This window comes from Pavona decussata, unplaced genomic scaffold (genome assembly GCF_977016875.1).
Source record: "Pavona decussata unplaced genomic scaffold, jaPavDecu1.1 SCAFFOLD_114, whole genome shotgun sequence".
Taxonomy (NCBI): domain Eukaryota; kingdom Metazoa; phylum Cnidaria; class Anthozoa; order Scleractinia; family Agariciidae; genus Pavona; species Pavona decussata.
In genome coordinates, this window is record NW_028145528.1 from 5,660,397 (window position 1) to 5,672,281 (window position 11,885).

Below are 11,885 nucleotides of genomic sequence, written 5' to 3' on the forward strand. Positions count from 1 at the left end.
ATGGGGGGGGGGGGGGTGGGGGTTGGGCTTCAGTCTCATGCCAGTTGCCAGTTGCCACACGATTTTCTTAGGCTTGTACTTATCGCACAAGTGGGAACCAGGCTACATTGGGCGGGTATGAAGAGTACACCGAGGATCCGAGCGAGACAAGCAGCGACTCGCCTACTTTGCTTTTAGTGCAGAGTCAGTTACGCTATTGTCAGTGCCGATTCTGCTGAGAAGTGAGGCGAGGGGTGCGTGGATTTTGTCACAGGCGTTCAATGGTGCCAATTGTCCAATCAGAAGAGAGAGACGAGCGGTAATCAGCATAATTTAGCCTAGTTCTTTCCACGAACTTCTGATAAAAATCAAAAAAAATGTTTGAGAGGAGCAATTTTATTTTATTCATTATCCGACCACAACACGTTGTACCACGCAAAAGTTAATTATCCTAATTATAGGACTGACTGACCTAATTCGCTCCCGAGACGCACCACTGTCGAACTATCCGCCCTCGCCTACAAAAACAGAATAGAATGTATTTCGAATGTCTACATATTAATTGATGTATAAGGTTGTGTGGAAATCTTTAAATGCTCTTTCATCAGCCTCTCGTATTTCGGATAGTCGTCGCTTCTCATGGGAAACATCCGTCAATATTCCTTAACTTCTTTATTAATGTAATTTGCAGTCACGTCCTAAAGAGTCGACAAAAGATCGTTAGGGCCCGTTTAGTCTGAATTACATTTGACTAAATTCGAATATAGTTTACCTTAGTTATTTTTTTTGTATTGTCTTCAGGATTAGTGTCGGTCGGAGACTGAGCGATTGCATTTGGATAAATTCGTATTGACGGACAGACACCTTTATTTATTCATAAAGCTCAGTGCAGTCCCTTCAGGAGCTCAAAAGCACCCCAGGGGGTAATCGGGTAAACGTGACTGGGGGGGGGGGGGGGGGGGGAGGTCCGACGGATCCTAATATTTTGCACCCAAAAAAATACCTGGACCCTATATTGTGCACCCAAAAAAATACAAGACTGGAAATTTTAGATGCAGATTATTCGAATCCTGCTTTCGGATCTTGCGGGAACTTTGGCTTGAATTGCGTAAGAACTATTAGCCTGGCGGATATTCGAACCCAAAAAGATACGTGCAGATTTTTCAGACCCAAAAAACACACGGTCAAATCTTCAACCCAAAAAAATACAGGAGTTGAAAATTTTAGACCACCCCCCCCCCCCCCCAAAAAAAAAAAAAAAACAAAAACGTCGGACACCCCCGTCACGTTTATACCCGAGAATCCCCCCTGGGAAAAGCAACCTGCTATTAATAGGAGCCCTGAGCACCGCATACACTAATTACAGTATACGTATAATATAAAAAGTAAATAAAAACTATATACAATGGGTTAATAAAAGTAATGGACTATATAATGAGTTAATTAAAAAGATGTAATAAGTCAATTAAAAGAAAAAGCTATTTAGAAAAATTATTAAAAGCTATGCAACCATGATAGTAAAAGGATCTCTTGGCGGCTTCTGTTCTTACGGCAGGTAGATGAAGCAGATCAACTTGTCTAGTTGCGCGCATATTAATCTTGTTGTTAAAAGTTAAATAGCCGTCAAAATATTGAGGGCAACGCCCTTCAGTGCACTTCTTTACAAGCTGAAAAACATGTTCATGACGTCTTTCTGCAAGCGCCAGCCACTTGAGAATGTCCATTGCTGGGCTACTGCGAATCGTTCTGTCAACAGTTCTACCTGCTCTCTTCTGCAATGCCTGACTATTTCCATCGCCGCAGCAACCCCGCAGAGTATCACAGTACTCGAGAATTGGTCTAATTAATGAGATGTATACAAGATTGGCACTATGAGTCGTCAGATTATCGCGAAGACGGCCTAACATACCTACACGCTTGCCTCTTTACGTGGCTGCCCCAGCTAAGGCGTTCACCAAAACCCACGCCTAAATAGGTAAACTCATAAACCCTCTCAATTTGTTTGCCATCAATGTGTATATTTTAAAAAAAGATGTCTGTACTGGCAAGCCTAGCAGCGGTCCTAAAAAGCATGGCTTCAGCCGTTTTGACATTAATAAAAAGACTATTACTAAAAAGCCAGCGTTCAATTTTAAACAGTTCTTCCGCATTGAGTTTCATTTCAATAGTGGAGGCTTGGGAGGACGAACAGGACAAACCTGTGTCATCAGCGTACTAAAGAACACTACACTCAGACGCCTCTTCCGGTAGATCGTGCACAAACAATATGAACAACAACGGACCAAGAATTGACAGTTGAGGTACCCCTATAGACACACCCTCGGGGGTTGGTCACACCATGAAACTCCACGCATTTTGCTCGGTTCCTCAAGTAGTCGGTAAACCACTCGTGCTCAGGACCAATAACTTCCACTGCAGACAACTTGTCCAGCAACACACCATGGTCTACAGTATCAAAAGCTTTACGCAAATCAGTAAACACGGCTCCTGTCAGCTGACCTTGATCTATGCCTATGCGAATGATACAATAATGGGACAACTTAGGCCGTATTGACCTTGATGTATGCAGAGGAGTTTACATCATGCAAGTACGATTGACTCTTCGGTTGAAAATTTACAGAGTAGAAAAGCGCCGTTTGTCCACAAGAAGTAACATCTGAGTTATCATTTGGCCTGTTTAATATCCCTGAGAAAATTCCGCACTAAATCTGAACCGATGTGCTCGTTCTCAATTTGTCGCCATGACGGTACAGTAGAACCAGTGTTAGTACCTCGTCCAAATTTGTTTCTTTTTTAGGTTTGCAACAGGAGTTAATGCCTGTGAATGCCTTCCTGACAAATGAAAGTAACTGTCAAGGGGAAAAAGGATCGGTGGAGAAATGCTGGCCTCTGATTGCGGTATCTGATGCGATTTTAAGTCCAAATTGAAGACATTTTTATTTAGAGTTGCTTACAATACGAATAGCTATTGCCGCCCTGCAGTACTGGCTTTTCCTATTTTTTGAAAAAACAAAACAAACAAAAACACAAAACAAAACAAAAGAAACAAAAACAAGAACAAAGATTCGTTATCCCTTTTTAGAACTTTCTTTTCAGGAGAAGTCATGTCAAAATTTCTGGCTTCGTGCTTCAAAAAGGGCTCCAAACAGTCGTCGAAACTATAAAATCGCTCGGTCTTCATCTGTTTCTGGGTGTTTCAAAGCCCTGATGAAGTATTCGCCCTCGTTGAGTACAGGGCGCAGGAGTTGTTAACAAGCCGGGATAGAGAGAGAATGCAATAATGCGAGCCTTGCGCCGAATGCATGAAAGACAGAGGTGATGACCTTCAATGCTGTCGGACAGTGTCCTGATCACGAACCCCTGACTACCAGTGAGACAGCTGATGAGAGGCAGGCACTAAGGAGGACTTCGGTGTGGAAGAGACTGGCGATCGCGTGCTTTCATAATAGAGTGGTGGGCTTGTCGTAGCCGGTCCCGAGTGAATGCCATGATGGTGATATAAAAATCCTAGCTGGCCTTATACCGCGATATTTTGTTCCTCCGAAAACAGGGAATTAATTTCCCGTGTTACGAAAGTTCGATGTCTGACAAATGTTAGTAAAAAATTAAATAATTGAATGAATGTATTGGGACTTTAATTTGTAGAAAAGCCAAAGTAAAACTAGGCGTTAACAACATTTTTAAGATGTGCCTTGGAAAAGACAGTAGTTTTTGGTATTTACATTCAGAGCATCAGTTTGGGATGATTTTGTCTTTTGTCTTTTTTTCATTCCGTTCATATTCATGAAAAAGTTATCGTAATCGACAGTAATGCATGAGCCAGTTACTTGACAGCCGTTTTCTGGGGATGTGGTTGGTGTCCACATGATTTCATCAACAGGGTGTTTATTTCATCAAATTAGACGCATAATTGAGGGGAGGGGGCGCTCAGTCCATGAACCGCGGTATTGAAAATCGATCAGCTGGGTCAAGGTCACAACTGTTTTAAGAAGGGAACGTATTTACGAGTTTTATGGTACTAAAAGGTCCCTAATGCGCAATGCTATTCAAAAACACTTTGCAGGCATTTTATAAGAAAAACCAAAACAACTATAGCTGCAGCTGTTAATTACGTAAAGACGGTATAACTAATCTAAAACCTGAGTTCTGTTGTATAATGAAGGCTTTGTCATTCGACTTGTTTCTCTGCTCTAAGGTCATCATCTTTCAAATCTTCGAATTCTTCATTCTCAAACTCTTTTATTCCCTCTTATTCTACGATTTGATCATCGCTAAAATGTTCCAACATGCTGATAAAACGACAACGAAGCAATTCACATAACTTGGATTTGCCGGTCAGAATTAATGGAAAGGAGAATTCTTGCTGAGAAACTATTGCATCTAAATTGGTCAGGAAAGAGAAGTGGCTTGCCCTTTCTCGCTTGAAGCTTTGGCTCACCAGCTTTTCTGGTGCCATTTTTAAAGTCGGAAAACATTTTTCAGAGTGGTTACCAGGAGGAAAACACCAACAGGACGTAGAGAACGAAGTATTCCCTCGAAAACAGCACCGGGGTTAACAAAATGATGTCCGCTTATAATATCTATGACCCTGTGAATCTCTCGCTGACTCAGATTGGCGGATCTTGGACTTGCAACTCGGACTCGTTGCATTTTCACGCTGGGATCTACACACTAAATAGGATTTTCTAATGATTCCAGCCGAATGAATGATTTGGGACTTTAATTTTTAGAAAAGCTTAAGTAAAAGTAGACAACAACATTTTTAAAATGTGCATCGGAAACGACAGCAATTCTTTAAATAAACATTCAGAACATAGCTTGATATATTGTTTAATTTTTTCCCTTAATTGAGGGGGCGCTTAGTCAATGCACTACGGTACGTTTTTCAGTGAAAAACGATCGGCCGAGCTCAGTCAAGTCTAGCTCAGGTTCATTCAGAGTATAGTTGGTATAATGTTTTTTTTTTCTTTTCCATCTTTCAAGATATCATAATCGACAGCATCAATCAGCCAGCTACTCTTATGTCTTGATTTCGTCTTGACAGCTTTTCTGGGGCTGTGGTTGGTGTCCATTTCATCAACAAGGCGCTTCATCGAGGGAGACGCTTTATTGGGAGGGGGGCTGAGGGTACTTAGTCCTGAAACTGCGGCACTGAAAAGCGATCAGCCAAGCTCAGTCAAGGCTGGATTCAAAATATTATAAAATAGACGCTGTAAGATATTTTAAACCGACGTTTCGGAAAACTATTGTTTACAAAACTATACCGTACCTGAAAAACTATACCGTACCCTAAAGAAGGCACCATTGCCGAAACGTCGGTTTAAAATATCTTACAGCATCTATTTTATAATATTTTGAATTCACATTTATTAACTACGCTGCGCAGTAGTACAATCTTTATCAGTCAAGGCTGGCTCAGGCCGTTTCAAGAAGGGAACATATTTACGAGGTCGCTAGTCGGTATTGGACAATGGCATTCACAAATTAAACGTTTTGCAGCCATTTTATTAGAAATACCAAAACAACTGCAACTGCAGCTGTTAATTACATAAAGGCCTATCCAATTTGTTTTCTGAAATTTAACATGAGCTATCATGAATTAAGGCTTTGTCAATCAACGTTCTCTTCTCTTATCACAAGCAGGGTATACTCGTAGATGATAAGGTCATCATCCTTCATATCTTTAAATACGTCATTCTCAAACTCTCTTATTCCCTCTTCTAAAATGTTCCAACATGCTGATATAACGACATCGAAGCTTTTCATACAACTTGGATTTTTTCAAACTAAGTGGATAGGAAAACTGTTGCTGAGAAACTTTTGCATTCAAATTGGATAGGATAGAAAAGTGGCTTTCCTGCTCTTGCTCAAAACTTTGTCTCACCGCCTTTTCTGCACTTTTGAAAAACGGATGACCGGTTTTTAGGGTGGTTACCAGGAGGAAAATACCACCGGGACGTAGAGAACGAAGTATTCCCTTAAAAACAATATCAGGGTTAACAAAATGATGCGCGCTCATAACAGCTATAACCCTGTCAAAACTTTCGCTGATTTGCGAATCCGAAAAAAATTCTTCAGCCGTTTTCAGAACCGTAGAAACCCCTTTCTTTTGGCGAGCAACTTGTTGCATTTCCACGCTGGGATCTACACACCAAATAGGATTTTCTAGTCCTGACGATTCAAAGAGTTCTGTGGCAATGGCGCCCGTTCCACTACCAATGTCAGCGACCACGTGTCCTGCTTTCAAATCTAAACATTTCAGTAAGACGGGAATGGCACCTTCGTGAAATTCTTTGAAGAAGTCGTCGTACTTGTCAGCTAGAATGCGATAATGATCTGTAGAGAAGGGAAAAAGAGTTGCCTGTGAATGCGGTTATCTTTCGTTTATGGCAATTTTCAATTTATTTCATATTCCCTCATCTGTCAGTCTCGAACTGTTCAATGTCTGTCAGTTTGTCTCCCTGTATTTGGATCTGGTTCACCGTAGTGATAACCTCGTCCCCAGGATCTTGGCGGTACGGAGAAGTTCCTGGCCAACAGCAGACCAAGTGTGTCAAAAAATCTTGGAGATTTTAGTTTATTCCAAATTGAAGAGGCAAACCGCAGTTCGGAAAATGAGCCCACACAAACGAAGACTACTACAGTCTATCGAGCGAATTCGAAACTTTTGTCTCGATTTAACGGACTTATAAAACAGTGTATTTCTTGTGGTTGACGGAAATATTAGATATCTTACATGAGGTTTTGGTCTCGACAAGAGAGGATGGTCTCGATAGTGGAAAAAACCACGCACTGACTGCTACAAAATATGGTCACCGGCTGTCATTAACATTTTGATTTACATCAACTTTTAAAATCTTTGAAAACTACTGAACAAACTATTTCAATCAAGCAGCTATATGTAAACACGACCAATAAGCAGTTGAGTCTGCTTTATTTATGTCAAGCTATAACACTAAACTGAAGACCAGTGGTAACTCGGTACATTAACTACTCTTAGAGCCTTCCAAATCCTAAAGCGAACTGAGTAACATGCGAATTTGATGTCATTTCAAAACCCAAATTTAGTTTCCTTCTTAGAACAAAAAAGCGTGTAAGTGACACGTAGAAGGCAGAAACGATAATAAGCTTTTCGATTGGCGTATTCTAGTGTTTGTCGACTTCCCATTTCATTTAACTTTTCTTTACTTTATAGTAACCGAGGGAGAATTAGAAGCGGAGTCTAAAGAAAAGAAACCAGCCCTTATGGCTAATGTTCTGCTTATCCTTCAGACCGTCTGTTTTACAGTCTCCTGTTTTTAGTTACATGTTCTTACCAGATTCATTGAATGAGTGGTCGTTGACTTGCGCATTGGTTTCATTACATTCTTCTTGGTGGGTGTTCATCATATCTTGCTTGTGTAAGTCAGGAACTATGAAGAGTGATGAAGGACTTTTGAATATTATACTTTTAAGAGAAGTCTAAACTGAAAAGCTCACTTTGTGTGCTCCAAAGACGCATACCAGCTAGTAAAGCTTCGGAACAAATTAACGAAGCCGAAGTATGTCAACTCTGTCGTCGTTATAGTTTCTACCATAGTTTACACCCAACCCCCCAACAAACATTTAAATCTTTCAAACCTGATCGATCATGTTTAAAATAAAGGACGTGTTGTTGTTTTTATTATTTATTCGACTAGCCAGAGGAATAATTGAAGAAACCCAATCATCTGTTAGCAAAGTGTCGAGATCGAGTTCGGTCACCGTAGCAAAAAGGAATAGACTCTTCCACGGTTTTTAAACTTTTGACATGAACAGGTTAGCGAAAATCCATCGACACCGCTGGAACTGAGAACGTCTAAAAATCAATAAAGTTGCCAAGTTTGAGAGTGATATGTTCAAAACTAACGACGACATGCCTCTGCAAAGTCCGCAAAGATTTTACAGACGTTTGTATAGTGGGGGCCAAGTCAGCACCATTCAAAACAAACGTCTGTAAAATTGCACTACTTTGAAGAGCTATTTCTTCGCTCGCCGCTTCTGACATATCACTTTTATACTTGTCAAGTTTACTAATTTTTAGGCGCTCTTTCTAGTAGCGTCCCTGGATATTCGCTAACTGGTCCTTATCATAAGTTGAAAAATCCTTGGAAGGGTCTAGCTATTCGGTCAGGAAAGAGAGAAGTCTTGCATCGAAGATATGTAAATCAGGCTTAAAATGGCGTGACGTTTTTCAATCAAAGTTTAACATAAAGGAGTGTTCCACACGCAAAAGGTATACCAACAGGAACTTTCGAACAATCTATTTCAGCAGAAACGGTAGTTAATTTTGAGTTCACAAAGACGGGGAAAACTAAAAAAAAAATCTTCAAACATAGATTTTAATCGAGCATACGTATTGTGGGTCGAAAATATATTTTGAAATTCGCTAAGGATCGGTAAGGTACTAAACTTACAACAAATATCTATGTGGTTGAAAATGCTATGAAACACGCTGACCATTGCTCGAACAAAAAAGTAAAAAGCAAAGACCCTATACAAGAACTTGTTAAATTAGAACTTGTGTTAAGTAACTGAGCAAGGATCTTAATTAATTTATGCACAAGTTGTCGAAGCGATATACTGAACAGTCAAATCGGCGAGAAACGCTTGTTCATGGTCAACTAAACACATTGACTGCATATTTACCAGTAGGGATTAATACAGGATCTTTTTGGCGTCGAATTAAGAGAGTTTGAATCCTCAATCTCTACCATCAACAACTGGTGGTTTCATTCAATGCTCCTCCGATAGGGCGGGCGGTACAGTTGAGTCACGATAAAATGCAGAGTCACGCGATCAAGTTTAGCCTTTCCCGTTAGCCCTCGAGCGCTTACATGGACGTTTTAATATCAATCAAGGACGTTACATTTGCGTGGTGGGATATTAGTAAAAGGCAACATAATTATGTATGGACAGTGTTGCTGGATTCTTGTGTATCTCACGCCCGTTCCAACATGTGACATGAACACTTTAGAGAATAAGCACGTGTTGTGTTGTTGAGCTCTTGTTCATGTCATGCACCGCTTTCCACTTGTGGAATAAACACAAGCGATTCCTTCTTTTGGCCGCAGGCGTATGAAGTAACAAAACAAAACAAAACAAAAAGTAAAGCGAAGCATCAAAAACACTTTTCCTCATGCTCGGCTTAGTCAGAAGCTCACGCACAGACAAATTACGCGTGGAGTGGTAGCCATGCTGACGAGACCAAAGAAGGGTGAAACCGCTTTCAACGGCTGTTTTTTAATCATGTCAGGTTTCACTTGGTGGTCCACCATAGAGGTGTTTTGAAGAGAGGAGTTTTACTTTCATTTTTATGTACAGAAAATGGACAAAGGAAATTTTTTTTTTGGGGGGGGGGGGGGGGGGTGGGAGAGGGGTTTGGGCTTCACGCCCGTTACGCCACGCCAGTTACCAAACCATTTTCTTATGCTTGTACTTATCGCACAAGTGGGAACCAGGCTACATTGGGCGGGGATGAAAAGTACATCGAGGATCTGAGCGAGACAAGCAGCGACTGCACACTCGCCTACTTTGCTTTTAGTGCAGAGTCAGTTACGCTATTGTAAGTGCCGATTCTGCTGAGAAGCGAGGCAAACGAGTGCGTGGATTTTGTCACAGGCGTTCATTGGTACCAATCGTCTAATCAGAAGAGAGAGACGACGCCTACACAAACAGCATGGATGAAATGTATTTCGAATGTATACATATCAATTTATGTAAAAGGTTGTGTGGAATATCTTTAAATGCTCTATCATTTTCGTTTCTATTTCCTGCCTGATAATATTTTTATCATCTGGCCGGCCCTCGTATTTCGAATAGCCGTCACTTTGCATGGGAAATATCCGTCATTATTAAATTCTCAGCCTCGGATATTGCATTTCTCGCGTTCTGATTGGTTCACTAAATCTCGGTTATCAGCTCATATACCGTAGTTTGACCTTATATGGAAAACGAAAGCCCCAGGTGTCGCTAAGCTAATTTTTTTTTCGGCAGGAAGCAAAAGTATCTTCGGAAAAATGTAAAAAAAAAAAAAAAAGGAAAAGAAAGAAATACCAAACAATGCCATCTCAATATAACAACAATAAAAGCCACAAAGTTCGGTATGACACACTATTTAATGGTACGTATCTCTGAAGTTTCCTTTAAAATCTTCAAAATTGCAAGATTTTACGATTTTTCAGAGCACATAACAACAACAATAACAGCCGGTTACCTTCAAAAATTTCAGGATGGCTTGCAAATCCTGGCGGTAAGAGGTTAAAGCCAATCGAAGAAAATTCTCAGGAAGAGCTTCATGCCTGCCTTTATGTTTTTAAGAATTTACGAGGACTTCAGATGGTTCATCTATGAAATCCGTACGAGCGGCGGCCATAATGTTCGTTTCCGTCGCTCGGCACCACTCAGCAAAACATTTGCACTAATGTGCACAGCTCTTACGCTTCTCAAATAAGCTTGAAGTTTAAAAGCTTGCACTGAATGCTTGACTCATGCTTGTCTCAGTGAGGTTGTACCTCGTACACTTGGACTTGCCTGAAGTGTTTTAAATCGTCCGCGAGGAATTCAGTTCAGCATGAAAAAAATCGTCCTTGCCCTGATCTCTTCCTTCGCTCGGCACCACACAGCAGAACATTTGCTCAAATGTGCACAGCTATTACGCTTCTCGATGAGCTGGAACTTCAAAAGCACTTGAATGCTTGTCTCAGAAAGGTTATAATTCGTACATTTAAACGTTTCTTGAATTTTAGATGTCCGACTGTGTCCGATTTTCTTCAATTTCGATTTTTCATTCAACTCCGTTTGCAAACCGCTTCGCGTGTCACGTGATCATTAGGTTTCGCGCGCTTTGGTCAGAGGTTGCCTCAACATCTGGTCGTTTAAACTCGAAAGAAATATTTTCTTAAAATATAAAAATTCAGTAAACTTCAACAGCAATGTCCAAACGCAGAGAATTTAATAAAACAATTATTCCATTCGCGCTTGTTGGATATGAGATTAGTTATAGCCAACTCGGCGCTTCGCGCCTCGTTGGCTATTTACCATCTCATATCCAACGCGCACTCATGGAATAATTGTTAAATATTCCTTAACTTCTTTATTAATGTAATTTGCAGTCACGTCCTAAAGAGCCGGCAAAAGATCGTAAGGGCCCGTTTAGTCTGAATTACATTAGACTAAATGCGAATATAGTATACGGACTATTTTTAGTTATTTATTGTGTGTTGTCTTCAGAGATTGCATTCGGAAAAATTCGTAATTGGACAATTTAGGCCGTATTGGCCTCAATGTATGCAGAGGAGTTTACATCATGCTAGTACGATCGACCTTTCGGTTGAATTGAAAGTTTACAGACCAGAGAGGTGCCTTTTATCCTCAGGAAGTAACATTTGAGTTATCCCTAAGAAAATTCCACGCTAAATCCGAACCGATGTGATCGTTCTCAATTTGTCGCACCGGTACAGTAGAACCCGTGTTAACTAGTACTTCATCCAAATTTGTTTCTTTTGAGGTTTGCAACAGGAATTAATGCTTGCAAATGCCTTTCTGACAAATGAAGGTAACTTTCAGGGGGAAAGAAAATCAGAGGAGAAATGCTGGCCTCTGATTGCGGTATCTTTCACGAGATCACAAATAGGCGAAAAGAAAACTACAGATGTCGGTTTGTTGAGGGTTTACGTGCACCTGCAACTGTGCTCCAACCATAATCAACAATGACAATTACCGCTTTGAAGCTCTTTCATTTTCCATATTCATGAAAAGGTTATCGTAATCGACAGTAATGCATGAGCCAGTTACTTGACAGTTTTTCTGGGGATGTGGTTGGTGTCCATATGATTTCATCAACAGGGTGTTTATTTCATCAAATGAGACGCTTAATTGAGGGGAGG

At 40.6% G+C, this 11,885-nt stretch overlaps 1 pseudogene across 1 annotated transcript; it reads right to left on the reverse strand.

Moving 5' to 3' along the window:
- Positions 1-5,385: 5,385 nt before the first annotated feature.
- On the reverse strand, positions 5,386-8,743 carry LOC146470430 (uncharacterized; annotated as a pseudogene). Its single transcript, XR_014867018.1, has 3 exons — positions 8,647-8,743; positions 7,296-7,391; positions 5,386-6,315 (listed from the first exon to the last, which is right to left on the reverse strand). The product of XR_014867018.1 is annotated as an uncharacterized LOC146470430 (transcript).
- Between the last annotated feature and the right edge of the window lie 3,142 nt (positions 8,744-11,885).